Source organism: Podarcis raffonei, chromosome 4 (genome assembly GCF_027172205.1).
Source record: "Podarcis raffonei isolate rPodRaf1 chromosome 4, rPodRaf1.pri, whole genome shotgun sequence".
Lineage (NCBI taxonomy): Eukaryota > Metazoa > Chordata > Lepidosauria > Squamata > Lacertidae > Podarcis > Podarcis raffonei.
In genome coordinates this window covers 58,547,154-58,570,601 of record NC_070605.1, presented here as the reverse complement: position 1 = coordinate 58,570,601, position 23,448 = coordinate 58,547,154, and the positions used below count along the sequence as shown (strand labels likewise).

At 41.6% G+C, this 23,448-nt stretch overlaps 1 protein-coding gene and 1 long non-coding RNA gene across 6 annotated transcripts in view; one reads left to right on the top strand and one right to left on the bottom strand.

Moving 5' to 3' along the window:
• Window positions 1-23,448, bottom strand: part of DIPK2B (divergent protein kinase domain 2B) — a 183,706-nt gene that overhangs the window by 34,115 nt on the left and 126,143 nt on the right. The window lies entirely within an intron of this gene.
• The window catches only part of LOC128413072 (uncharacterized), an 86,881-nt gene that overhangs the window by 2,758 nt on the left and 60,675 nt on the right, over window positions 1-23,448 (top strand). For 2 of the 3 annotated variants that reach the window (XR_008330225.1, XR_008330224.1), the window contains exon 3: window positions 5,428-5,571. This is a non-coding gene — a long non-coding RNA (uncharacterized LOC128413072). Of the gene's footprint in view, window positions 1-5,427; window positions 5,572-13,334; window positions 13,667-23,448 lie in introns of those variants that run through there. The other variant, XR_008330226.1, reaches the window with a different exon arrangement.

Below are 23,448 nucleotides of genomic sequence, written 5' to 3'. Positions count from 1 at the left end.
ATCATAACCCTTCCAGGACAATTTCCCAGATCTCTGTCAAATATTTTACACATTTTTTCCTGAAAGTTTTGATGCACCAATCAACACTGTATCCCAACATGTTCCACAGAATTTTTTTTATTTATTTACTGTAAGCCAACCAAGGCAGTTATCTATAGTCTCCAACCACAATGTAACCCCACTGTTTCTCTGCTCCTGGAAACCACAGTACTTGGAAATCCACAAAAGCAGCGATGCTGGTGAAAGTAGCCTTCCACAGGGAGCCTGGACTGCCTTTCCACTTGCTTAAAGGTAAGTAGCTACATGTAGTAAGTACTGACTTGTTAATAAGCGGTTGTGTCCCCCCCCCCCATTTTTTGCACTCCAGCAGTTCAAGAACAGCCTTTCTGTATACCTGTTTCCAAATACTGGTTCTTGTTTTTATTTATTAAATCAGTGGCTTGTGTGGCTGTGCATGTTCACAGCCTCCAAAAGCAAATTATTGTTTTCGCATTAAGTGTTTGCCTTTTTTTAAAAAAATTACTGCTAAGTAGATAACATGTTCTCTGATGTTGGTTGATTGATGCTACTATACAAGCCTTTTGGGAAACAGCTGTTGCTAATAAGAAGCATTATAACAAAATAATTGGGTTTCTTTCTTGAAGAAACATTTTGTACAAATGCTAATGATGTTGTTTATTTTCCTTCATAAACATTTTCAGAGACTGTTCTTTTATCTGCTACAGCAAATTATAATAGTGATGGTTTAAATAGAGAAAGACAAATTGTTCTTAGGTTTACAGCAGGAAAATTCTCCTTTGATATATATTTGGCTGTGTGTTCCCTTCTGCAGTTGGGAGTACTCTACTCTGCTTTTTTTAAAAAAATAAAGAAATCCTGAGCCCACAAAGACTTCTTTTTTATATTACTATTGGCTCCATTAATGTGTTTGTACTGTATTGTCCTTGCGCAGTGATGCTTTGCCCCGAACAGGGTGTGCATCAGGGAAAAGTGGGGTGGGGTGGCGTGTAGTGAGAGCCCCCTAGCACACAAGTGTCAGCCAAGGGCAGGGATAATGTGGTGGTACAAGAGAGGTGGGGAAAATGGTGGCCATTGAGACAGGATGCTGCTGCTTTCATGAGAGATGGAGCCTTAGGCAAATAAGAAAGTGACAGCATGTATCAGGGATGTGGGGGGAGGGATTGTCTCTTGACCCACTGATTGGCAAGGTGTGGGAAGAACAAGGGAGACTGTGTCCCTTGGGAGGTACCAGTCAAATCACTGTCTGCAGGGCTTTAGTGAAGCTGTAATAAGGGAAGCATTTACACAAATGTCTCTTAATGAGTCAGACTTCAGTTTTTTGAAAATCCAAGAGCAGGTAAATATATGCTTTCGTGTGCATGCACATTTTTTGTATCTGAAGAAGTGTGCATGCACACGAAAGCTTATACCCAGAACAAACTTAGTTGGTCTCTAAGGTGCTACTGGACAATTTTTATTTTCCCCCCAACTGTGTCAGACCAACACAGCTACCTACCTGAATCAGGTAAAGATAGATTCCCTGGCTTGGATCCTAAGATACAATAAGGGAGTTTACAGATGGAAAGTTCCCCCCCCCCTCTTCCCTGCAGCCTTCTGCACATACACCCTCCAGGCAGTTGGACAAATTCAGGGGAGGCATGAGGCCTGCCATCTTGTCAGGGAGCAACCTGTTATTCCTTTTTTTTTTGGAAAGGAACTCTGGCAGTAAGGGAGGTGGGAACCCTCCCCACCCGCTACAGATTCATCATAGGCCATGTTCCTGGTCAGCCCTTCCACAACCTGCGGTTCTCAAGACTTTGTACTGACTTGCCTCACACCAACATACAGTGGTACCTCGGGTTACATACACTTCAAGTTACATACGCTTCAGGTTACATACACTTCAGGTTACAGACTCCACTAACCCAGAAATATTACCTCAGGTTAAGAACTTTGCTTCAGGATGAGAACAGAAATCATGTGGCGGCGGCGCAGCAGCGGCGTGGCGGCGGCGCAGCGGCAGCAGCAGGAGGCCCCATTAGCTAAAGTGGTGCTTCAGGTTAAGAACAGTTTCAGGTTAAGAACAGACCTCTGGAATGAATTAAGTTCTTAACCCGAGATACCACTGTACAAACCTGAGGTGTAGAGCCTATGCAGGGCTATACTAGAGCTGAGACTGGGTCCAGATAGTCATTTAGTGGCTAGGCCTTACTGCATGAATATTTATTTGTGTGCTGGTTCCCAGTCGCCAGCCTCAACCAGTGCTGACTCCATGTATTGCCAGGGTTGTTTTTTGGGGGGTGGGGTGGGGGAATACATGGAGTGCTTCTTGTTACCATTGCAGTTGTTCGTTAGAGCCAAGAAAGAGTGGACAAAAATGTTGAAACGGTAAAAGAAAAGTGCACAGGGCTGTTGTGACCGAGCACTCTGCCTGGGCCTGGGCCTGGGCCCTTGAGATGCTTGACCATGTTGATTGTTGATGCCATGCTAACCCTTAATCTACAAAATGTCCATTAACATCTCTTTTGACTCTCTTTACTCCACTATTTGTTTATTAGGATATTATATTTCCACCAGGTGTTTGGAATATATTTGAGTTGCTCTTATCCAAATGGCGTCCTTCTCTCTCTCTTCCCACCCCCACTGCAATCCAAGCACTTGGGGTGGTGATTACACGAGGGCATCTTGTGCACTACAAATGTAGAAAATAGGGTGGGTCCTTGATTCACATTACAGTGCTTCCAAACACCCAGCAAGAATGTTCAAAGACCAGGGTTTCTGCCTATTCGGAAGTGAAGTGAGTTAAACCTGTGCATTTGTTTGTTTATTCTTAATTCACCATTTAAGGAGCTGGCAAACATTCCTCCAACCTTACAAAGACTGCCAGTCATTGCTCATTCATTCAGCATATTGCACCTCAAGATGGCACTCTTGAACTACTCAGCTTTTGAGGGATATACAAATTAAGAATTACTCACAGCAGGAAACTTTCAGAAAACAGGATATCTTAGGGAGGTCCAACTTAAGCAGGAACAACTGCCGCAATGTTCAAACTGAACAACCACATCAGACGCTGACAGCACGACTTACTGATATTTATATACCAAGGATTATACTTCTTCCAAACGCTAGCTGAAACTATTCATTACAATTGAAATTACTGTTGTTATAAGCTAAAGGCAGTTTTAACTAACCACTGCAAAAAGGGAAATGCTTTCATCTTGCTTCTGAACTCTGTAGCCCCAAATTTTAATGATATAATTCTTTATATGATGTGAAAGTCGCCTACAATATGTCTTTATTATTATTTTCTTTCAGAAGTCTGTTGCATTTTTATAAATAAATAAATAAACAAACAAATAAACAAACAAACAAATAAATAAATCTGGATTAGAATTACAGATCTAGTTGTGACCAGGACTGCATATATAGAATTGGGGAGAAGAGTTGGAATGGCATGAGAATCCCTTCTTATTTCTTCCAAATTTTATCCTTCATTCTTTCCCTTCATTGCAGTGTCCAGGGAAGTGCTATTCTGACTTCCTGGAAGAGGGAAGCAGGGCTTCTGAATTCAAAGTGTGATTTTCCCATCCTCTTAATATTCCGTTTGCTTGGGCCAGCATTTGGAGTGAGGGGAGAATATATAGCAGGGATCACCACATATTTGGTCCAGAGGACATATTTGGAATTTTGGGAAAGTGCCATGGACACCAGTCATAAATTAATGGCAGTGGGGCATGACATAGCACAAAATGGCTGCCATGGGTGCATGGCATAACACAACATGGCTGTCAGAAAGGAGAAATGGACCACAAAATTGTGAACACATCCCTCCCCATCAGTCACCCTGCCATTGTGAAAGCACACCTGCATCAGCCACTGGCACACTTACTCACTCCCAGAGAGAAAAGGGTTGTTGTTTTTTGCACCCCTCCTCTGTTCAGAATAAATGGGAGGCAGCCTATGTTCAACATGGGAGAGGGCAAGCCGGTATTTACTGAAACCTTCCAAAGACATGATAGGAAATACTAGAAGGCATATTGGCACCAATGGGTGCTTTGTTGGATACCTCTGATCTATGGTGTCATCTGTTCTCATTTGGTAGAAGCTCCATGAGAAACTTCCCAGTGTATTTAATGCAGAGTCAGAATTATGCACCTTGATTTACAACTTTTCATGCATTTTGGTGCATGTGATTTTGTAAGCACATTAACTATTGCCTTAAACCAAAGGCGCACGCGCGCGCGCGCACACACACACACACACAAAATATATTATTGAAAACCAATCTATCATACCTACTGAAAGACATAGAATGTCTTCCTTAGTAGTTGGTTTATAAATTAATCAACAATAATACCTATACATTGACATAAATTGATTGTTTCTACAATTCCTCCAGGTGTCATTGGACTCCAGCTTCCATCATCCTTGGACCCTGACCATTGGCCATGCTGCCTGGAGCTGATGGGAGTTGTAGTGCCAACAACATCTGGAGGACCTCAGGTTCACTATCATGCTCTGTAAAATGCAAAATGTGCTAGCATTAGTATTGAGGAGGCAGCAGTATGCATTGCCACTTGACCTGATTTCCCGATGAAAAGATGCAGCGGGTGGGTTGTGTCTAATGATTTTCTAATGATTTGTAAAACTTTTATGAGCTTTAGCTGATGAGTAAGCTTTTCAGCACTAGCTGGGTCCCATAAGTTTCCATACCACAGATTTAAACTTGAATCCTTCAAAGTCTTCCATTGCTGTGCTACATAAATCCATGCAACAGTCACTGTGAATGTCAGCAGTTCATTAGATTTTGTGGCCTCATTAGGGGAAACAATATCCATTTTAGCTTTCACAAGGGCCACCTTCAACCTTGTTGCTAAAATGAAACCTTATCTTGACTCAGCTTCACATGTACCCACAGCTTTAAGGATTTCGTGCTGTTTTATGCAGGGACTAATGTTGCGTTGTTTTATAGAAAGGCTAATGGTAGTAGCAATTGTGGTTTCCCTGGGCAGCATTAAAATGTCCTGTTAATGACTGCTTATTGCTGCTTTTCACTGACAGCTGTAAACAAACATACCAAGGACAGAAGTATTAAAAAGGCTGAAAGGAAAGGAAACGAAGCGCAAAGACCTTGGCATTTGCAGACCTTGTTTTGCACATGCAGGTAAAGTGCTCCAATTCAGTGCCTGAATATTAGAACGTATCTTAACTCTGGTGGCAATTATTGAACAGAAGAATCAGTTTGCTGCAGCAAAATGTGAATATTTTAATGGATTTCAATTTAGCAATTTGAAGACTGAATACATCCCAAGAAAAATAAAGGGTTGCAAATCATAAACATTTCATTTCACTCATCTCCTTTCCAAGAAAATACTAGAAATGTTTGAACTTCTCTACATATATCTCTATCTTTTTTTTGTCCAGATGAAACCACCAAAGAAAACTTCAGCCACAATCTCATTAAAGTCAGAATAACTATTGAGGAACCATTTCCAAAACCCATGAATGTGCCTGAAACTAGGCCCAGAAACCACAAGACTATAGAAAATAAATGTTGTTCTTCATTTGGTGAGTTTGCAGCACATCCTTTAATCTGTTTTCTGCCTTTAATTACGGAGATAAGTATTTCTTAAGCTCAGGTTGAGGTATTTGAAAAACCAAAGGATTTGAAAAGATTTCAGTGAAAATAACAATACTGATAGTAGGGTCACACCTTTTTACTGATGTGGAAATCATGGTTATTGTTTGATTACTGAATGTGTAAATAATATCTTATGTGATCTGCAACCATGGGACCTTCATTCTCATCACATATATTTCTTTACTTGAGAGGAAACAAGCTAGAAAAAGATGAAATGACAATGGGATTGGCTATCAGCTATCATGTGGTGGCTATACTTAAACTGTGACCTCATAACAGCACAAAGGAAATTGGTAGCATCACTGGGTCACAAGGGTGAAACGAGGAGGAAAGACCTTTATTCCAGAAACTGAAAAGTGAAGTTGTGCAGTAGTTCTATAACAGATCTGCTTAAGAGCATTAATTAGAGAGTCAGAAGGCTACTCTCCATTATGAAATAGGTTTTCCAGCTCACTGGCATTAAACCAGTTCCAATGAAGATCATTTTTGCTCCTTCGAAACTTTCTCATGAAAGAAAATCATTTGAAACCTTTGATTACTGGGATGCTGTTTGCTTATCAAAGAAAGAACAAGAGGGACGTTGCCTTTTTATCTTTAATGGGAAACCTCAGAAAAATGAGGGTGGGCAGTAGGGAACAAAGGGGTAGGAGAGAAAGTTTAATATCCAACACATTTTGGACATCTCATACTGTATATATAAATGTGATGTATGCAGAGCTTTTAGGATTTCTATACATGATTTTGTAGTAGTAGTATACTATACTATACTATACTATACTATATTATACTATACTATACTATACTATACTATACTATACTATACTATACTACTATACTATACTTTGTCCCAACTGTTTCATTGCCCTTAATTCACTGGTATACCAAGATACAAATGCCGGAAACTCTCAGGGCAACCCTGTCAAGCCCTACACAGGGGCAAGAGCTTGAACAGGGCTACCTGGTTTCAGTGGCGTAGCGTGGGGGGTGCAGGGGGGGCCGGCCGCACCGGGCGCAACATCTGGGGGTTAGGGTTAGGGGGCGCAAATCCACGGGTTGGGGGCGCAAATCCACGGGTTAGGGGGCGCAAATTACTTGCCTTGCCCCGGGTGCTGACAACCCATGCTACGCCACTGCCTGGTTTATCATCCAGGGCATTCAGGAAACCATTGGATTCCTTTAGTCTCTGGGAACATACCATCTTCTCTCCACCACCTCTTTCAAGGTGAAGACTGGAGCCGTAAGTCCAAACTTCACCAGGAAATGATCTGACTATGACAACATGGTAACACCCACGCAGCCCTTCCTCTACCTGGAGCAAAAACTGAATCAAGGGTGTGGTCTGCCCTATGTGTCAATTTGCCAGCTTAGTCAGAGAACCTGCTCAGCAGCAGGGTAGATGATTGGCACATATCCATTTCAGTTGTCATGTTTAGTGAAGCTTTCTGCTGAAGTAAAGCAATTTATCTGGATGGCTTTTACCATGTACTGTACATAGTTCTTGGGAGAAAAAAATGATTTATGTGGCACCCTTCTTGGTCATATATATTATCACTATGCTAGAGTTGCTGATTGTTCTTATGTTTCACTCTATCTAAGAAGATTTATTCTTTCCCAAAACTTTTCAGCAAGAGGTATAAATATATTGTGCAAATGACCTGCTGTCTGTAGCGCTGAACTGCATAGCTATGGGTAAAATATAGAATTTTGTACGTGCTTTTGCTTTAATTACCGCAATGCAAACTGTAGTGAATAGTATATCCCAAGGGGAAATGCTTCTGGTACTTTAAAAGGAAGCAGAAATAATTTAGATCATAACAAGTGTTGTCCTGCAAAAAATAATAATAATAATAAATGGTGGGAAGTGCTCCTGCGCAGGGTTCAAATCACTACATTCCTTTCATCTGTTTGGTTTGCTCAGCCCTCATTGGGCTATTGGGGTTTCTTATCTCTGCAATTTTGGTTGGTTTTCCCCCTTCAAGTTTGGATTTTTAAAAGGTGTGTGGTTGAGGCACTTATACCCTGTCACAGATACATTAAAATAATTGATTTTTCTATCCATGTCTGTGGGAAGATCTCACTTCTGTTCTTAGGGACATTTTAAATTAGTTTCTCCAGTGCAAAACAGGAAGTGATCTATCCAATCAGGGAGATAATATATAGGTATTTCTCTGTCCTCATGTTCCAGGCAGTCCATTCTAGTCTCCCTTCCACTCAGTTGTCAGATCCACACACCCCGGTCTTACTCTGTAGGGTGAGAGCTCTACAATTGTTTTTGTAGTTTATGCGTACCTTGGGGGTTGCCTTGAGTCTGCTGGCACTTCTCTTTTGTGCAATAATGGTGTCTACATGAGCGTGGAGCAACTTGGAATTGACATTAGTATATAGACAGGTCAGATCCTGCAATATAATTATATTGCATTATATCTCTGATATGTCTGTGTGTATGACCTGAAGGAGCTGAAAAGTGAATGTTAACATGAAAGTCAGGAGTGCCTGCTCCAACTTAGGTCTGACTTCATATCCATTTGTTTTGTATAGCTTTTGAACATTTGAAAGTGCAACCAGTCAACATGCAAGTCAATGGAGCATGAGGCTTCCTCAGGCAGAATTATCCTGAATTGCATCAGTGCTGTCTCAGCCATTACTTAAGCGACGATGGCTTCCACACTAGTCCCTCACACTGGAATTGCCAAATTTTGTTCACTCACTTTTTATGGGAATCAAGTGCACTGATTGACTGTTTGAGGCAGAGAGGGAGGAGTTAGACCCCCCCTTCCCCTTCAAGGAGCGGATTGGCAGGGTTTTGCAGCTTTTTCAAAGGAGCTGCACTTATGCAGCCCCAGCTGCTACACCCACACCCTGTTGCTTGCAACTATAATTTTTTTTAAAGATAGAAATGAAAGAAAAAGGTACATCACTCCATGTTTTAACTTCACGTTCAGCAGACCTTGCATATTTTATTCAAGCTTTTTCAAGATAATAGTAGTACAAAAAGTTCCACTTTTTATTCCATTTTCTGCTTATCTATATTTGTCACCTGAAGTTTTCCAGTCCACATAGCTGCTAAGTGCTTGTTAATAAAACAGGATAAAAGATGCAGCTTCTTATTCAACAAGGAATAATAGCACACAGAAGCAGCCATTCATGCTCAGATTTTCCTGGTAAATCAGGAACTAATAAGGTGGGTATGTACATCCAGTAAAGACTGACTTTTTCATTATAATGCACATCTGAATGACAGACACCTAATGCCCATTCAATGGTGTGAAGGAGGAAGTGCCTTATCATCTAGTTGGGCATATACAGTGCCAGATTTACATATAAACTAAACAAGCTATAGCTTAGCGCCCCACTCTCTTGGGACCCCCCAAAAAAATTAAAGGGGAAAAAACTGGATGTACATTTCCAAAAATAAGATAAAAAACAAATAAAATAAAACCTACATACAGCAACAGTGTTTTGTGTTGTGTATGGTTCTATTAGGTCCATAAATTTGCATATAGCATATATTCAACCCAAAAAAACCAGCGACAATTTGTTGTTGATGAAGGACAGGTAGACATATAAAGGGCCCCATTACCTTCAGTAGCTTAGGGCCTCATCAAACCCAAATCCCAGCCACAGTGTTTAAACCACTAGTCGCACAAATCACCTCTGGATCAGGGTCAAAATGTCCACACAGCTCAAATTCCAACTTTTAACAGCTGCATGTCCTGCCAGGAACTGTGAAGCATACAGAGACATCTATTGGTTAAATCAAGCATTGCATAAACTTTTCATCTCAGGAGATCGACAAAGGTAAGGTTTCCTTATGGCAACTTTTTTTGGTGAAGAAGATATCACTTACTTCTGAGTAGCCATAGCTAGGTTTGTGCTGCTAGACTTCTAATGTCAGTGTCGTATCCCACCGATCCGGTCATAGAGTGTATAAAAACACACCTGCATTGCAAAACTCTTTGGGAATTTTAGAAGAAATGAGCTAAGCAGAGGAGTCCCAAAAGGTATAATAAATGTAGAAAGCAAGGGATTCAAAAGCTTTAGGAAGGTCAGATAACCTGTTGTAGGCTGCAATCCTAATCCCATTACCTGGCAGTAAGCATCAATGAATTCAATAGGACTTACTTCTGAGTAGAAATGGTTAGGTTTGTGTTGCTAGACCTCTAATGCCAATGTGGGATACTTTCCCAATCCACATATCCTAGCAAGTAAGCGGCAACAGAATGTTTGAAGATACAACTGTGTGCAAAGATCTTTGCACATTTTAGAAGAGATGTGGGATGGAGGGGTGAATTCAAAGGTTTAAAGAAACTCCAAATTAGGGGGAGGAGCTGTCTCTTTAAGAAATCACTGAGGCACTGGAGAAAGGCGGAGGAGAAGCCCTCACCTGCAGCTGCAGCCAATCATAAACTACAGCTTATTTTATTTGGGAATAGTGTTACATGCATAAGATTTGATAGAACACAGTGGCGTAGCGTGGGTTGTCAGCACCCAGGGCAAGTCAAGTAATTTGCGCCCCCTAGCCCATGGATTTGCGCCCCCTAACCCATGGATTTGCGCCTCCTAACCCTAATCCCCAGATGTTGCGCCCGGTGCGGTCAGCCCCCCCTGCACCCCCCACGCTACGCCACTGATAGAACATGCCAGAACACTGGCGTTATTAAGATAGCAATGCTATCTTTCCTTAAATTATCTTTATAACAAACTGATATAAAAAGATAAGTGAAATTATTATGAGACCACAAAGATAAGTGATGATAAACTCTTCTTAAAGTCATTCCAACATCTCCCTGATGGTGGTAAACAGATTCCTAGCACCTATCATAGAATCATGTTTCTTCTATTTTGTGCTTGCTGACAAATGCACCTAATAAATGTCAGTCAAGAAAAAGATCTGAAATACACTTGTTCAGAGATTGCCTTGAGCTTTTCACACAAGGTTAAAGCAAATAGAAAAGTTGTATCTATTCTCTTTAATGTTGCTTTCCTTTTAACTTTTGACCTTCCTAGTGAGCTGTATTTTTCTTACTGGATTGAAAGAAGTATTGGGTTGCCACTGCATGGCCAGTGATCCTTCCTTTAATTTTCAGAAAGCAATTTCTGGAGGTTCAGCTTTACAGTAACCAGGTTACTGGAAAGAGCATCTGGAAGATAATAAAATAAGTATCAAAGCTGATATTTGAGTAAGGTGATATGTCTTTCAACTATCTGTGCATTCATGTGCGGTGCTTCTGCCAGTACCAGCCAGTGGCGCTTTGAGAACAGGTTCACCAAAGCTCAGTTAAGGGTGATGAGTATTCTCAAAATCAGTGCACACCCTTAAAAAACCTAGATCCTGGACAATAGAATTGTCCTATGTTGACATCTTAGCCCTGTTCAGGCATGCTTGGGAGGAGAGCTCTACCTCCTCCATGGTGTCTCTTCAGCCTCTGCATAGAATCACAGAATTGTAGAGTTGGAAGGGACCATGAGGACCATCTAGTCCAACCCCCTGCAATGCAGGAATCTTTTGCTCAATGTGGGGCTTGAACCCATGACTCTGAGATTAAGAATCTCATGCTCTACCAACTGAGCTATCCAATTTGATTGTTTTCTGTGTGTTCAAGTCTGAAGGTCTGATCACGCAGGCTTATAAAGCAGGTGAGGAGACTCAATGAATACACCGGACTCTCTGCTGCAGACACGTGCCCTCCAATATGTGGAAGGTGGTGAGGCTAGCAGCAGAGATGGGAAAGAGAGGGCAGACCTAGCTATTATGTTCCCACCCTCCCCTTCATTGTATGAGGGGGAGAACTTTTTAATAGGGCCCTTGTCTTCTTGGGAATCCCATTTTAAAAGTAAGATTGTAGTTGCCACATGGATAGCTAAAACTCAAGAGCGGTGCTAAAGCTTAGAAGTCTCCTTGGACAAATATTTTTGTGGTTAGGAGTTGGACTTTGTGGCTAGGAGTTGGATGAAGACACCAGGTAGCAGTAGGATTCAAAGGCCAGAATTTTGTTAAACAAGGATGTGCAAAGAGCATTAGATGTCTGATATTCTCCACTCCCTGTGGGCATTCTGCAACTTACGGAGAAATGGAAAGGGCCAGAGCTCAATGGAGCATCTGGTCTCCATGCAGAAGATCCCAAGTTCAATCAGAAAATGGGTCATGCATCAGAAACGTTGAGCTTTTCGTTCATCAGAACTTCAAAAACCCTGGTCTTAGTAAAGCAGGCCAGTGTCCTCTTGCCCTTTCATTTAAGTTTCATCTGCGTGTTTATAATGGGACAGGAAAATATTCAGAAATGGATCTATATACATATATTGGATTGAAGGATAAGAGTGATTTATGATTCTCACAACCAGCAGCTTCTTAGTTTGAGAACTTGAAAGTTCTTATTAGACCAGAGAGTGGTCGTATGTCAACCCAGTTAACTATTTTATCAATTGGTCTAAAGCATCTAGTGATAATTCCTTTGGATAATTTGATCGTCCAAGGAGACAAAAGATTGTGCTGAAATTGGAGCAGTGCAAGAAGCAATTAACTCATTTTTAATGTTTCCTAGGATGTTATTTCTGTAAGAACAATTTTTGACTTACTCAAACCCCCTGGAAATCTTTGGCACAAAGCACATGAAATCAAGACCTTGTGATTATCTCTAAAGGTGACTACCCAGTTAAATCAATTAAACAAGCTTGGTTTGATTTGCATGTGCTGCTCAGAAGCACACTTTAGCAACAGCAGCAATAAGGAAATTGAGGCAGGAGGATAATTTAGAAAATGTCAGCTCCAGTATAGATTTGTGTGGAGAGTATAAAATGCATTGCAACCTAAAAAAGATGAGCACACATGGCAGTCATGGATGGAGTTAGGTTTAGCAGCCCTGGAAAAAGCTCAGTTACATTTTGGGCTTTGATGACAGGGATAAGAGGGTGTAAGAATGTTACTGACAATAAAATTACTTCATTTCATTGGCATGCTTACTTCCCTTGCCTTCCCTTTTTAGACAGTCTGCTACCAGGATCATCCCATGGGAAAACACCTAAAGGTAAAGGGGTAAAGGGACCCCTGACTGTTAGGTCCAGTCGCGGACGACTCTGGGATTGCGGCGCTCATCTCTCTTTACTGGCCGAGGGAGCCGGCGTACAGCTTCCGGGTCATGTGGACAGCATGACTAAGCCACTTCTGGCGAACCAGAGCAGTGCACGGAAACGCCATTTACCTTCCCGCCGGAGCGGGATCTACTTGCACTTTGATGTGCCAACTGCTAGGTTGGCAGGAGCTGGGACCGAACAACTGGAGCCTATTCACAAGAGGTTCTAAGACAGATCCAAATAATTTTAGACCAATTTGGTTGCTTAGTGTTGTTTTTAAATTGTATTCTAAAAGTTGAGTTAAAGCTGAAGAACAGGTGGAGTTTATAAAACTACAATAGAGCTGTGTTTTTCCCCTCCACCAATCGATTAAAAATACAGCATTTTACTGTGAATTTCTTCTAATAAACATATTTTACATGCACTTTTCACTAATATACACATTTTTGCTGATATAATGCATTTTGTTTGCTATTTTTATAAATATATGCATTTATATGCATATGTACTTTACGCTTGTGTATATATATATATAATTACATGGCTGCATTGCATTGCAAAATTCAGAGAAGTGCAAATTTCAAAGGATGGCTATATTTCGGTTTGCCTCTTGTTTCAGAAAGTGGCAGGAATGCCAGTGATTGGACCCAAGACCATCTGCATGCAAAGCATTGGTGGCAGTGCTTGGTGGATTCATTTCTAAGAAAGAGTTACTAATGTTGCTTGTGAGACCCATATGATCCAGATGGTGTTTAAGAATACAAACAGGTCCTTCAGATAATGCAGGTAGGTCACTAACAACTTTCCTGACTTTCCACAGACAGGGTGACTTTGGAATAAACAGGAAGCAGGGACTGTTGGGCTGCCATTTTGATGCTGGTGGCAATGTGTGGATGCTGCAATAAACATTCATGTATGAGAAGTGCCCATCCTCAATAAACATGCATCCGAAAGCACTCACAGTGGATACAGCTGTTTGTCTTTGGTAACAGAAAAAGAGAAGCGCTTCTCCCAAAATGTTCCAGTGCTATGTACAAATCTCAGGCATCTCAAGTCATGGAGGGTACCATCAGAAATAGATGGTTAAGACAGCAGTATGTGGAAACTCAGCATCTTGGAACTGATTTTGCATCTCCAAAAGGATAGACCTGATTGAACTATCTAGAGAGCCAAAGCCACATCTGTAAAGGGATAACCAGACTGGCAGTTTTTCTCCTCTGTTCCTGATATTGGTACTGGGTGGAGGATGCAACCAACACTTTCTTTTATGATCTATCGGTGTTTGTTCTCCACATTCTGATTGCTCCTCCCCTTCTGCTTCATTTTAGAGAAACAGAGTTTTGATTGGCTGGCCTGGACACATTTGATGCTCCTTCAGCTCCTGGCCATTTTTTCTCTTTCCAAAAATAATAATCTGAGCCTTCTCTTTTTAAGAAAAGTATTTTAAAACAATGAATTGGTGCCTATGCAGATCCACACATAGGCAAAGTCACGAGGGTGCTGATGATGCCATCAGTCAATCTGAACTTCAGAAGCTGAACAATTTTTTTCCCCTGTGGAAGATGTTTTGTAACCATCCCTATTGTCCTTGTATTTCTTGCCTCTTGATAACTATTTGCTTTCCAGTTTGAAATAATGTCTGGAAAGTGTTTATCTGCTTTCTTCAATATTCTGTTGTCAGACACAGTGAACATTAGTGGCGTTGGCTGAGAAATCTTTGTCGGGAATCTTGTTTTCTAAAGCATTATTTGTGTCCTGCAAGAAGCGCTATTCTTTTATATAAATATATATTCTTGGCTGACACTTTCAGTGTAGCAGATTGTTGTATCTTCCCACAGGATAAAATTCACAAGGAGTGTCTGCAAAATCAAAAGGAGAATAATACTACATAGCCCCTGAGTTTCCACATTGCTCTTTGTGGACATATTCCTATAGACACTGCACTGCTTGTTGAAAATCATGCATTTGTGTTGTACATGAGAGAGCCAGGAAGGGAGGACAAGACTGTAGCTCAGTGGCATGCAGAAGGCCCTGGGTTCAATTTCTGGCATATATGTGTGCAGCTAAGGAAGATTCTGGTCTGAAACCCTTGGAAAGCCACTGCCCATCACTGCAGACTATTAGCTGATGGGTTGGGACCCATTACTAAGTTGCAACCTGATCTAAGGTGAATCACAACAACAGTGCTGCCTCCATACAATATATGGTAAAATCAATGAAGAAATGGTCCCCAAATGCATGTTTCGGTTAAAGATGGGTTCTGAGCATCCCAGGCTTTATGATATACATTGATGGAATCCCCCTCAGCTAGAGGGAGAGGAGAAGAATGGGGTGGGTGAAGCTCTGGGTATTAGTGTACGCTGTATGGCCATGGCTACTGTGCTTTATGCATTTCTGCCTGTAAACTGCACTGTGGTTTAAAATAATTTACTGGTATTTTCAATTATTACTCTTTTTTGGGCTTTTTCTAAATACTGCTATTGGGATTCATTTAAAATGGGTTAAGTGTTAGTCGGTGATATCAGCCCTATTAATATTTGTATTGTGTTTGAGCTCCACATGCGTGGGGCATGGGGATGAGTGTGTTAGCTCCACTCCTCCATCGTTGCTCCTGTTGCCATCCAAAAGCACGACTATCTGCAAAGAGGAGCCCAGGAGTCTCCCCTCCCGGTGCAGAGTTAGGAGGAGGAGCTCATGCCTTCATCTTCACACTCCCACTTCATGTGCAGAGTTCACACACAACGCAAACACTTGAACGGGGCTGTTGTGTGTTTCACGATGAATCTGTAATGCTGCAATGAGTCTTAGGTTAAATTTTCAGAGGGTTAGCTATGTTAGTTTGTTGCAGGCACCAAAACAAATCAAAGAGTTTTGTGGTACTTTAAAGAATAACCAATTTCATTACGGCATAAGCTTTTTTGGGCTAGAGCTCACTTTGTCAGCAGTATTGAAGTACGATCATCCGTTGTTGTTGTTGTTGTTGTTGTGTGTGTGTGTGTGTGTGTATTACACACACATGGGTGTAAATGGAGAAAAATATATAAATGTTGGAGTCAAATAGGACTTTAAAGTACCACCTGTGACATACCATTATAGGCAAAATAAATAAATAAATAAATAAAACCCTACTAAAATGTAGTATACTTTAGTGATTGATATTGCTTTTATTACAGTTAATTTGCTATGTTATCACAATGCTATTTCCTATAGGGGGAAAAAGAAAGAACATCATGACTAAATGTTTTTTCTTAACATGGGGATGGAAGTCCTAGGCCAGTCTTCCCCCAGTCTGGTGCTTTCCAGTGTGCTGGCTGGAGGGAGGGACGGATGGGATTTGTAGTCCAAAATTTATGGAGGGCACTAATTTGGTGAAAGCTGCCCTTAACCATTATCAGTTCTCCATATGTTCTCTAGTGGGATCATGGACTGATGAGTCCTTTACAGATTAACTCAAGTAATCTAGACCGCAGTATGCCAAAATAAGAATATAAAGTTCACCATGAGTAGCACTATGCCAGAGTAGATATTGAGCCATGCATATTAGATACTCAGTTATGTGTACTATAATCAGCCATTTATTCAATATAGTGGGTTGCTAGCTGCATATTACAAGGGAAGGATGGCTAGATAAATAAGTAGACAGATGATAGATACACACATGCACACATCAGAGTAAAAATCCAGTTTCACTTCAGCAGGGTTGGGGGGGTGTAATCCCTGGCAGCTGATATTGTGAACTGTTGAACTCCATGCATGAAATTGAGTGTGTCCACCAATACTTCTCCACAAGTTTAGTTTATTGCAGCAAAACTTCATTCCATTCAAAGTATTGGTATAGTTGTTTTGGTGAAATGCTATCTCCTAACTTTCTATACCTGAGATGATTGTGTAAATTGATTACATATTACATAGCATGTAAAAGGAAACGGAGCAGCTGAGCAAAAGTATTTGCTGTTCTTCATCCAAGCGAGAAGGAAAGGTTTTTCCTTTCAATGAATAGCAACTGAAGAAAGAGAAGGGTATCTGTCAAGGTCTAAGCAAAAATTGAAAACACGCACCTTTGGTCCTTGTTTTGCTGTAGTTCTTTATAGAACAGGAGATAATGGTCTTTTTTAAAAAAAGCCAACAAGATTGTTGCTGTTACACAGCTTAAGTGTGCAATGTTTTGCTCGCAGTCTGTCTTCGCTGTCATCAAAATGTAATTTCTCTAGACTCACTGTGGGCTGCAACAGATTTCTTGGAAATGAAGGTTGTGTTGACACCCACAGGCTAGTAATGTTTTCACAAGAAAGAACATGACTTTATATTTGACTCTTTTGAAAGGAGATTAGCAGCAGTAAGATGTGTAAGAACTGCCAGGTTCTCCCTACTCTCCTCTTGCCCCACCGATTCTTCTTTCTTTCTGAGCCCATCCCCTAGGTAGGTGCAACTAAGTGAAGTATTTTAGGCTTGATTCACATGGATATCAGGTGGGGAGGGGAGGGAGTAAAGCTGACAATATCAAAGATGGGGAGGCCAACAGAGCTGGCATGCAAAGCTGTTTTGATTCCCCCTCCTTCTGCCTCTTTCTACCCATAAAGTCTCAACCAACACAAATTGAGAAAATGCAGTGCCTACTTTTCATGGATTTGTAGTAAACCTATGCCTTGTAGTGGGGTTAATCTATTAGCTCCACCTAGTGGAGCCACCTAGTAGCTGCATAGGAGTTCAAAGAATCACAGAATTGTAGAGTGGGAAGGGACCCCAAGGATCATCTAGACCAACCCCCTGCAATGCAGGAATCTCAGCTAAAGAATCCCTGACAAATGGCCAACCAACCTCTGCTTAGAAACCACCAAGGAGAGTCGACCACCTCCCGAGGGAGTCCATTCTACTGTCGAACAGCTCTTACTGCCATAAAGTTCCTCCTGACGTTGAGTTGGAATCTCCTTTCTTGTTACTTGAATCCATTGGTTTGGGTCCTACCCTCTGGAGCAGAAGAAAACAAGCTTTCTCCATCTTCTATATAGCTACTATATTTCCTCTCAGTCTCCTCTTTTCCAGGCTAAACATACCGAACCGTTCCTCATAGGGCTTGGTTTCCAGACCCTTAATCAACTTGGTTGCCCTCCTCTACACACATTCCAGCTTGTCAACATCCTCCTTAAATTGTTGCACCCAGAACTGGATACAGTACTTCAGATGCGATGTAACCAAATCAGAATAGAGCGGTACTATTACTTCCCTTGATCACTGCATTAGCAAAATGTATATAATGCCTGCTGGCCCTGCCCTTGACCTTCACATATTTAGCAAAACCTGTGCAGAACCTAAGTGTGTACAAACTGTACATGCATAGTCCATATTCAGTCCATGCAATCTGGTACACTTATGCATGTACAGCTTGTGAACACCTGAGCTCTAGGCACTTGACAGTGTTGGCAGCATGTAGTTAATTGATAAGCTTTGTACACAATCCTTTGTACACAAGTTGATGTTACTTAGGCACAGCTGGGATTTTAAATTACTGATAGAAGTTGATACCTCCCAGAGAAAATCTGATTTATTAAATACAGCTAGTGGAAAGATTTGTAATCTAATGTGGACTGAAGTCTATCACAGTGGTGGATAGTGTGGACATATATGATGATTAAAAAGTCTGTATACGGGGAGAGAGAGAGGGAGAGAGAGAGAGAATATTAATAATATCTTGTAAGCACAAGCGAAAAGGAAGAATTTGGTGTGAGATTTCTAACAAGGAAGTGACTCACTGCCTCTGCAGGAAAATATTCCAGATAGGTGGGGCTGGAAACATTGCAGAACTTCTTGTCACACTGTGACCCAGTGAGGGCTGCACAGAAGGTTATAGTGAATCCTGGAACTCTGGAAGCTTCCTGTGAACCAGACAGTATAGCTTGTGGCCACAACACCTCAAGCTGTTGGTTGTTGCTTCCTAGAGTAGGGTCAGCCTGATTCATTACAAGGGTGGGAGATTGCCAAGGAAAACATAGGTGGAAGGAGAAGGAAGAGGGCTTGTGATTCAGTAGGTGATGCTCTTCTTGGTGAGTCACAAGTGAACCACCAAATCTTGAACTTTATGCTGCTGGTGGTGGACTCTGCTGCACCCTTTCCTCTCTTTCAGTCTTGCCATCACACAACACCTCTACCCTTTATCTGTTTATTTTCCATTTAGATGACTTAGGCACACAGTGGTGGGGTTTAATGGAGCAGCATTGCTGCCGCTACCACTTCCACAACCCTTCTGTGTGCGCTGGCCAAAGTGGAAGATAGGAAGAAGGGGGAAAAATACATCTTACCTACTCTAGCTCTCAGCCTGACACAATGAAGAGGCCTGGATGTGGTGGCAGATCCTGCACTGTCCCAGCTTCATCTCTTCCCCATCTCCAAAATGACCTGTTCAGAGGGTTTCCACAGGGCACCACTGGTGGGGATATCACCAATGGTAGCTGCTGCAATTGGGCAATTGGATCGCTCTTTTTTTGTTTATATCCACCAAGGTGAAAGTGTTATTGTGCTCATGTCCTTTTTTGAGGGCTTCTGATAGGCATCTGGTTGGCTACTGTGAGAACAAACAGGACCAGCAGCTGGAAGCAAAACACTCTAACAAAGCATCCAAATCTACTCTTGTCAGTTTTCTGGTGCCAACTGAAGGCTGTTCTCTTCTTCTGGGCCTTTATTAACTTCTTGAGCATTTGGGAGAGAGATGACAGATGGATGTGTTAATGATATTTTATAGCCATATTGGCTTTTACATTGTGATCTGCCCCAATATCACTTGTGATGAGGGGTGGAATATAAATTCTATAAATAAATGCATAAACGAAACAGGATGCTGTCCTAGATGGGCTTTTGGCCTGATCAACAGGGCCGTTCTTCATGGTTTGTGTGGAGTTCAGCATAAAAGTCCACTGTGACTTCACTTTGGCCCACCACAAAGCAAACCAGCCACAGGCCACTAGGTCAGGTGGTTGCAAAGTACTTGCAGATCTTTAAATGTCAATGCACTTGAAGCTATGAAGTCTGCCCACATTGAGCAGCTTCAAGGCTAAGCTCAACAATAGCACTGAATTTTTGAACACACACAAATGAACACCCTCAGTTTGGAAAGTTACAAGCTGAGCACTGAACTCCAACCTAAAGTTTGTCCCTAGCTTTTTCTCCTTCTGGTTTCCCATTCCCCTTCTCAAACCTTCCTATGGCAGCAGGCGGGAAGCCAGTGCCAAGAAAGACTGAAAATAGGGCCCACCTTTAACTTGGCATGTTTCCAGCACCTCAAAATGGAGGGTTCTGAGCATACTTGACTCAAATACCTTTGTTGAGTAAACCAGAACACAGGAATCAATGCTTTCTGATTCCTCCTGCCTCAACCTATTCATCTAAGAGGAATTAACTATAGGTCCCAGGATGTGTCACAGTAATAGAGCTCTTGGAGTCTGTTTTGTCACCAGGATATTACAAATGTAAGAACACCTCCCCAGCTTCCCCTGCTGCTTGTTTCTGTTTTAAAATGTTACATTTGGGGAAAGTGGGTGGCAGGGAAGGCAGAAGAGAGTGTGCAGAGCTACCCTCGGCTGATCCTTCTGAGTTCCCAAAGATCTAGTGAGAGAAGATTGAGGGTTTTTTTAAATAAGAAGTATTCTTTGGAATAACTCAGATGGTCCAAGTCTGTTCTGAATCAAGGTTGCAGTGGGGGGGTTGCCTGCCTTTAGCTGAATATTCTTGCCTCCTAGTACCTATTGATTTATGGTTACTTGGCAATGAGTGGCTTCAACACCACCTGCCCCTAGTTGTGGCAGTTGTCCACTGGAATGCAAGCAGAAGGTGAAGCTCCTAATCCCAGTGTACTTTATTGTCTTTCCTCCATTGTCTAGTTTTAGGCACTGGGCAAAATGCTTCCTCTTCACCCAGACCTCTGTTCCTTAGTTTGAATGGTTTTTAATATAGCTCAGTAGGTGGAGCATGAGACTCTTAATTTCAGTGTTGTAGGTTTGAGCCCCAAGTTGGGCAAAGGATTCCTATGTTGGGGGGGGGTTGAACTAGATGATCCTCGTGGTCTCTTCTAACTCTACAATTCTACGTATTTGTGGCCTCTTTTAGTGGGGCAGGATCTGCTGGACTTATCTTTTATTTGTATAGAAGTGCTTCTTTGTTTTAAGTATTTATTGATCGTGTTTATTGTAATTGGTTTTAGTGTTTCTATTGTAAGTTGCTTTGAGTCAGTTTTATGAGTAAAGTGACTTAATGATAATAATAATTAATATCAATCCTTGGATTTGCATTAACTATTGCCTCGATGCCTGGTTTCCAGAACAGAGTGCAGCCTGAATTGGTCTGCTCATTCCTTCCAGGAGTTTGTGGGAATGCTTTCTGGCAGCGCAGGAATATTGGGCCTGTGGAACACTGAATGCCTGGGAACACCACAGTGTACTTGAGGAATGCCCAAGCCCCCTTCTTCCTCTGAAGCAGTTGCTTAGGAGCTGAAGTCACAGAAGTAGGGAATTCTTGCTTCTCACCGTGAGAAAACAAAAAGACACAGGAGGCCTGACAGTGCAGAAATGCTATGGTGGCCAGAGCCTGCCAATGCCATTCCATCAGTTTCACTGCACTGCTATCTCAGGCAGGCAGCAGGAGGGTCATGTGTGTTTGTGTTTCCATAGCTCTGTTTATGCCCAGATGTACATAAAATGAGCATTGAGACTCCTGTAGAAGTGCACGTTCTTCATGCACACAATCTCCTACTATAGATAAAGTGAAAGGAAACCCAGTCTACCTCTTTACTGCCAAGTCTAGCTGTGTCTAGCACTGAATGGCTGGCTCCCTGTGATACCATGAAGCCACTTCCATCCAGTGGTGACTGGTGCCCATTGAAACTGATAGGAAAGCAGGCAAAGAGGCCAACACCACTCAGATAACAGATATGTATTCTTCTCTAGTTTCTAGAGGTTGTATATACCTACACCTAGTTGCTGAACAAGCAGACATTTTGATTCAGAGATAAAGGCATCATATCTACAAAGTTATCAGTCTGATTCACACATGAAGGCACAACCAACATCTAATGAACTACAGATAGTTGTACAGATAGAGTTTTTTGAGGAACATATGTTTTTGGAATAACGTAAAGTGATATGAAAATTCTGGTTGGTACTGTTTGATCTGCAACAAGGGTAGTAAACATTGTGCCCTCCAGATGTTGTTGCACTCCAACACCCACCAGCCCCAGCCGGAATGTTGGAAGTTGTAGCCCTTCTGGGGAGCACTGCATTGACTAGCCCTGACCTACCATGTCCCATTTACAAACACATCACCCCTTGATGCTGCGGTCAACCTGTGTGGAAAATTCATATGTGAACCAGTATCGTCAATGTGGAGAATGCTAGAGAACAACGTTTGTCACTGGATTTTTTAAAAAAACCTATTTATTTGGTTTTTCAAATTACAGTTTTACATTACAATCACATATCCAACGTACAACATAAAGACAAGATTCCATAGAATCTCCTGGACTTCCCTCCCCCCTTTGTGGGTCCTATTGTTAATCATTTCCTCCTGCATCTTTTATAATAATCCTAATCTTTTACATCTCCATTATATCCAAAAGTCACCATTAAACTACAAGCGTTATTCTAATCCTACTAACAATTTTAACTGTTTACAATGGTTTTTAAGATAAATTATAAATTTTCCCCATTTTTTATCAAAAATTTGGTCTTCCTGAGTTTTGATTCTTCTGGTCATTTTTGCCATTTCTCACTGGAATTAGTTTTGCATCAGTTTTACTTTTTAACACTGGAAAATGTAGCTGGAAAGTGGGTGCTCCAATATATTGGGCTGGGGGAAGAAAAGGGTTTGTATAATGCTTGTTAAAACAAATGAAATAAAACCAAACATCTAGTACAGAGGTCAGCAACCTTTTTCAGCCGTGAGCCGGTCCACCGTCCCTCAGACCATGTGGTGGGCCGGACTATATTTTGAAAAAATAATGAACAAATTCCTATGCCCTACAAATAACCCAGAGATGCATTTTAAATAAAAGGACACATTCTACTCATGTAAAAACACACTGATTCCCAGACCGTCCACGGGCCGGATTGAGAAGGCGATTGGGCTGCATCCAGCCCCCAGTCCTTAGTTTGCCTATCCCTGATCTAGTACCTTGGTTCGGAGCTCTTTCCCTGAATAAAGTCCATATTCTGTCTTTATTTTTTACCAAAAATACTTCAGAAGATCACAGGTAATCTCAGATTTCATTTTCTGGAAACTGACAGCCAAAGAGATGAGGCTGCAGACTTAAACAGAGTTTCCTGGGAATTATTCCCAGCGAACTCAATAGGACTTCTGAGGACATTTGGTGTCTACATTTGTGCAGACATGCGAAGGATTGGGCTGTTAGGTGCTAGGGCTCAGGTGCAGCTCACTCCCTGCACATCCTAGAATACACCCCCTTGGATGTTCAGGATGTTCATGAAATGTTCTTGCAAGAATCTATTCAATACAGCAGGGGAGATGAGTGGGTACAGAAATATTTTAAATGCTTCCCTTGGTGGCTTCTTTATAGGCGAAGCCATAAGAGGGGGAGGGGTGGGGGGAAGCAGAGGAAGATGGAAGAAAGAATGGGAAGGGGAAGCAACAAAGCAGATTTTTTGAAAACACGTTTTTGAGCTGCCTATGTTAAAACACACACACACACACACACAGACAGACAAACTCTCAGCTGAAAAAAGTATTCTAAA